At 50.8% G+C, this 6,397-nt stretch overlaps 1 pseudogene; it reads left to right on the forward strand.

The window, feature by feature from the left end:
* The first annotated feature begins 2,919 nt into the window (after window positions 1-2,919).
* LOC123058223 (uncharacterized) lies at window positions 2,920-5,479 on the forward strand (annotated as a pseudogene).
* The last annotated feature ends 918 nt before the right edge of the window (window positions 5,480-6,397 follow it).

Raw genomic sequence — 6,397 nt, forward strand, 5'->3', positions numbered from 1 at the left:
CGTGTCGGGGCACGTCCTCGCGATCCGTAGATCGATCTGGTATGTCCTGCTTTATTGTTCAGGTCATGTCGAAGGTCATATGTATGACCGTGAGCTGATTTACCTCTGACTTTGTGATGAGGCGGGGCGGGCTGGTGTTCGGCTTGAGTTGCCGCTTTGTCCCGTCCACGTGGTGGCCGGTCAGCCGCATTGTGCGATGGTGGTATGTGTTCCGGCGCCTCGTCGTCAAACTGAGGTAGTAATTTGCGCTTCGGGTAGCTTTTGGCCGGGCGCTTGAGGCCGTATTCTTCGGCTGCGAGGACGTCGGTCTATTTATCGTTGAGCAGATCTTGGTCAGCTGGAAGCTGCTGCTGCTTCTTTTTCAGGCTCCTTGTAGTGGCTATTAGCTGGCGGTTGAAGCGCTCCTGCTCAAGAGGTTCCTCAGGCACGATGAAATCCTCGTTGCCGAGGATCGCCTCATCCTCGGAGAGCGGAAGATAATTACTGTCCTCCGAGTCCTCGTGTGTGGCCTGTTTACCAGGGCTAACCTGCCCATCTTCCCGTTCATCCTGTTCGGTAGCTGCGTCAACGGGGTCTTCGTTGTCTTCGGCACCTTCCGGAGTGTTATCTTCTCATGTGCCAGTGTTGCTATCTTCTCCTGTGCCGGTGTTGCTATCTTTACTGCGGCATGACTTAGAGCGGCGCCGCTGACGCCGGCATTTCGATTGTATCTCAGGAGGTTTATCCTCAACTGGATCTTCTTTGTCATCGCCGCTATTCTCCTTTGGTGCATCCACCATGTACACATCGTACAAGGAAGTGGCCGTTCAACGTCCGGTGAACGGCGGGTCCTGGGCCTCTTCTTCTCCGGTATCGTCGTCCATACCGTCGATGTCATCGGAGCTGTAATCGAGCATGTCAGTTAAGTCTTCAACAGTGGCTATAAAGTGGGTGGCTGGTGGGGAGCGAAATTCCCTGTCATCGGCTTCTAGTTCGAACCGGATATAGTTCGGATGTGAGTCCCCCGCCAAGGACAGGTTCTTTAATGAGTTTAGCATGTCGCCCAAAGGCGAGTCCTGGAAGATGTCTGCAGCGCTGAATTCGAAGATCGATAAACGATCAAGTTCGGCGTCCGCGAACTCACACGGTTCGAAACTTACTGCCGGAAACGAGTCCAGAGTTCCGGAGACACAGATATCGTGTGAGGTTAAATCCATGTGCGGCTCCAACACCGGGGAATCTGTGGCCTCCATGGTGGGGTTGAGCCTCCGGTCCTTGGATGGCGCAGTATGCTCCGGATCTAAAGCCAGAACGATTGCAGGAGCTATCTTCTGGATGTGGTCCGATGATAGATTTAGGTCATGTCCATCGGGGTGACCAGGAGCGGTTGCCACGGTCTCGAATCCAACGAAGATCAAGTCTCCACGGATGTCCGCAACGTAGTTCAAACTTCCAAATCTGACCCGGTGGCCAGGGGCGTAGCTATCGATCTACTCCAGATGGCCAAGCGAGTTGGCCCGCAGTGCGAAGCCGCCGAACACGAAGATCCGTCCAGGGAGGAAGGTCTCACCTTGGACGGCGTCATTGTTGACGATTGAAGGGGCCATCGAACCTTTTGAGGACGGCAAAGTGGAACTCTCAATGAAAGCACCAATGTCGGTGTCAAAAACGGCGTATCTCGGGTAGGGGGTCCCGAACTGTGCGTCTAAGGTCGATGGTAACAGGAGACAGGGGACACGATGTTTACCCAGGTTCGGGCCCTCTCTATGGAGGTAATACCCTACGTCCTGCTTGATTGATCTTGTTGAATATGAGTATCACAAGAGTTGATCTACCACGAGATCGTAATGGCTAAACCCTAAAGGTCTATCTTGTATGGCTAAGGTAATGAATATATCTCCCCTCTCCGGACTAAGTCCTCCGGTTTATATAGACACCAGGAGGATCTAGGGTTACACAAGGACGGTTACAAAGAAAGGAATCTACATGTTTGGTCGCCCAGCTTGCCCTCCACGCCAAGGAGAGTCCCATCCGGACACGGGGCAGTCTTCGGTCTTCGTGTTCTTCACATCCCATCAGTCCGGCCCATGGCTAACAGGCCGGACGCCCGAGGACCCCTTAGTCCAGGACTCCCTCAGCCACGGGTCGCTTGTTGGGCTTGCCGCCATGATAGTATTACCAATTTCATTCGCAGGTAGTTTTTTCTATCATTACACTCACGCAGATGGCCTAAAATGCTTTTGGATATTGTACTCCTAGGATGAGAAATGTAGGAGGTGCTTATGTTAATAGACAAGTATAATTCCTAGAGTACACCGTTTAGATCGATTTCATAGGTTCCACATACAATTTTTCAAATTTACTTGTTGGATTATATAGTTAAATTTCAGTGTGATTTTATAGACTCAGTGTATGTAGTGGGGCATTTTCGTGACCAAGCTCCATGGAGCTTGATTTTTTTTCTTTAAATTTTTTAAAATTTTACTTTTCAGTTTTTAAAAAGTCTAAAAAATGCAAGTATACAAGTATGAAATGTATATGTGTGTAATTTTTTGTGTGCGAGTGCCTCGAAATGCAACTTTTGTGAAAAAGACAAATTCATAGACTTTGAGAATGAATAGTATCATGTGTTGAAAAGCCTCATATTTTTTTGCACGGCCCTCCTTTCAACGTATTTCGTCCTGAAAATTTACACACATGTACATTGTGTGTCCATGTATATGTGTATTTTTCACAATTTTTTGAAACATAGAGATATGAATTTGATGAATTGCAAAAGGAGGCCCCATGGAGCTCGGCTCCAAAAGCAATTTTCGCAATGTTATACACTTTTGAAAATTCAGTCTCAATCATGTTTCATGTAAAGGCTATAGCCATTCTTCTCTTGGAGAAAGACAAAGAAGGCTACAGCAGAGGCGCGTACACCAACACAGCGGATCGTTTGCCCGCGAGATGAGCCTTCCTCAGACGTTCAAAGGCTGCCGCGCCTCTGCGGTCTGCACCTGCTCAGGTCTGCTGCACCCACCACACTTTCCCCCTCCCTCGCACACTTCGCCACCTCCTCTCCCATCCTCCCCTCCGTCGCCTCCCGCATCCACCGCAATGGCGTCCCAAGCCCTGCGCCGCCTTCGCTTGCTCGCGGCTCGGGCCGCCGCCCTCCCCGCCTCACCGCACCAGCGACTCAGCCGGTCGCCCTTCGCCGCTCCGTCGCGGGCACAGGCCCACATGGCGTCGTCGTCGTGGGCCGTCCTGGGCAGCATCCCGCGGGTCGCGCCCCCCGCGGACGGCGCCGACGTCTCCCTCGCGCTCACCCCGCCCCCGCGCGTCTCCATCCTCACCGTCTCCCCGCGCCTCTTCCCTGAGCCCGTCACTCCCAAGTACTTCCCCTTCGTCCTCGCCGCCGACCCCTCCGGCCTCCTCCTCCTCCAAGCCACCCTCGGCCGCCCCTGGACCCGCGAGATCACCGACGGTCCCCACGGTCCCGGCGTCCACTGACACGACTCCGAACCGCGCTACTTCGTCCTCGACGCCAACGCCGGCTCCGCGTTCCGCCTCCCCGAACCCAAGCCCGTCGACATCATGCACCAGGCCCTCCTCGGCCTCATCGCCTCCCCTGGCGGCGGCGGCCACTACATGGTCTCGGAGCTGCGCCCCATCATGGGCACTGACGAAGCCACGCTCCTCTCCTTCTCGTCCGAGGTCGGGAAGTGGGTCGAGCACTACCCGCTCCCGCGCCGCATCTTCGCGCCCATCGGCGTGGTCTCGCACCACGGGAGGCTCTGGTGGGTCGACCTCACATGGGGCGTCATCACCAGCGACCCCTTCGCCAGCGACCCGGCCCTCCGCTTCGTGCCGCTCCCGCCGGACAGGGTGCTGCGGTCCAGGGAAGCTTGGGGAGAGTCCGACATGTACCGCTGCGTGGGGGTGAGCGCCGGCAAGCTGCGGTTCGTCGACACCTACTACATGGGCCGTGTCATCGGCGGCACTCCCAACATCAGCGTGTGGACGCTGCCTGGTCCGGACTCCACGGAGTGGACGCTGGAGCACGAGGTAAGCTTTGGTGAGATCTGGGCCGATGAGAGCTACAAGGCCACTGGGCTGCCCGTGGAGATCCCCACGCTCGCACTCATCCATCCCGAGAACCCCGACGTCGTCTACTTCTTCCTGGAGAAGCACATGTTCGGTGTCGACGTGCGTGCGCGCAAGGTTGTGGACTGCAAGCTCTACGACCTGGTTGCGCCGCCGAGGTGCGCAGTCGCCAGCCGCTTCGTCCGAGCGTGGAGGCTTCCACAACAACAATCACCAGGTTAATTCCCATCACATTCATCACGAACCAATTAGGAGAACTGAATTCCATCTGCATATGTCTGCACAAGTTGCCGGGGACTGATCCTCCTTTCCAAACAAATATGTCTGCACAGGCATGTTAAGTGGTAAATGCACGGATTCTTTATCTTAGCCTATTAGGCTAGGTATTCAGTATTCGCCTATAACTGACATACTAGTTGATAGTTCACGCACTATAAAAGACGAGGGTTTGTGGTTAATGATTATATAGATCTAAATCTCTATCTTTGTTGTGCTTAAGCAAGGCAGGCTTTAGAGGCTGCACTTACCTTGGATCGAGGTCACGAAGTGATGCACATGTCGGAATTGGTTGTATGTTTTGTGTACGATGTTGTATGCCTTGATGGTAGTCGATGCTGATGTATTCCTTGATGGTAAAATGCATGTCATTGTGGTGCTTAATTGATACATGTATGTAAGATATTAGTTGTAGTATCATCGGACTAGACAGTCAGTACTTTTCCCCATATATAGCTCTGTTTTGTGCCATCATAATTTTACCATATGACTGATGTACAATATATCGAATGTCTCTTCTGTATTGACTAATATTCTTGTCTTTCAACTTCTCAAGGGATGCTTAACTGGTCTAATGATCCAATCTTGACTGCAAAAGACAAATCTCCACATGGGAGTTACCCCCTGGAGGGACTTACCAGCAAGACATTCATAGGATGAATTGGAGGAACATGAAGCAGCAAGTGTTTTTGGCTAACTGTCTCCTAGGTGAGCTAAATTCTCACATGGATCTGTTATGATTTGGTGCTCTTTCTTCGAACATCACGCAACTCTAGTAGTACTAAGTTTTCTTATGCCCAAATTTCCTTTGATCCAGGTGAATTTAGTACTGAATTCAGGTCGTGGAGCGCATGGGATATGATATGGTCTATTCTGGTGACATGCCTGCTCTAGTAGTCACGGAGTTCTTCGCTGAGACGCAAAGTAGCTTAACATGTCGTCTTTGGTCTGTAAGATGGTGAATGGAATCGGTCGCTTAGTTTGTATTCCTCCTCGGATGGAATGCTGATACTCAGAGTAGTGTTGTTTTGGTTGATGGTGATGCTGCCAGACTTTCAAGTGATCCCTTGAATCTGCTCGAATGATATGAAGCTCTTCAGTGATTTATTGCTTCTTCCTTTCACTCGAGTTTTTAGTGTTGATCATCGGTTTGAGCCTTGTATGCTATTTGCATTGTTGACCATCCTCAAAATTGGTTCTCTTTTCTCTTGATTTTTATCTGGTATCAGAAGACAGCAGTGAGAGCTTGTTGCTTGACCACGAGCTTTATTACCCGAGGAAGGGAATGCAAAATAAGCATGCATGCTGCCGAAGGAGCTGGAAATTAGAGCATCTCCAACGGATTGCCATTTCCCAATAAAAAGCTGATATTGGAGGAGTTGGGTTAGAAAACAGCTCCAACAGGTCTCAAAACGCAAAATAATATGGGAAAAGCTTTGCGTTCAGCCGGTGCACCTTCTCTGCGTGGCGCGTGTTTTATGTGTGTCTTTCTATAATTTTTTTCGCAACATCATGTGTGTTGCAAAATTGCCTTCCGCAAAAACACCCATGTTGCAAAAGAAATGAAGCCGAATTTTTTTTAAAACTTTTTCTGCAGTATCATCTGTGTTGTGAATTTTTTTTTCCGCAACACCCATGTTGCAAAAATAGTAAAGAAAAAAAATCCGCAACATCACCTATGTTGATGTTGCAAAAGGTTTTTGCAACATGAGCTTTGTTGCAAAAAAATTCCGCAACACTACCCTTGTTGCAATAATGAGGATGATGTTGGACGTTGGGTAACTCTAGATCTAACTGCTGCCGAGCCGGCGGATCTTTTAAAAGGATCCGTCGACCGACGCGCGGCCCAAATAATATTGGGGGCTTGTATGACTGGCCATACTTTTCCACTATTTAGGGAAAAAACATCTTCTCCATTAACTTTTCGTAATCCTGGCGGGAATCAACCTTCTTCCACACCCCTTTTTGTCTCCCGCTGTCACACGTTGGTGTGCTACCATCGACTATACCGCCCCCTAGGTCTTCACCGCCACTCCTCCCGTAACACCGACCA

Source organism: Triticum aestivum, chromosome 3A (assembly GCF_018294505.1).
Source record: "Triticum aestivum cultivar Chinese Spring chromosome 3A, IWGSC CS RefSeq v2.1, whole genome shotgun sequence".
Lineage (NCBI taxonomy): Eukaryota > Viridiplantae > Streptophyta > Magnoliopsida > Poales > Poaceae > Triticum > Triticum aestivum.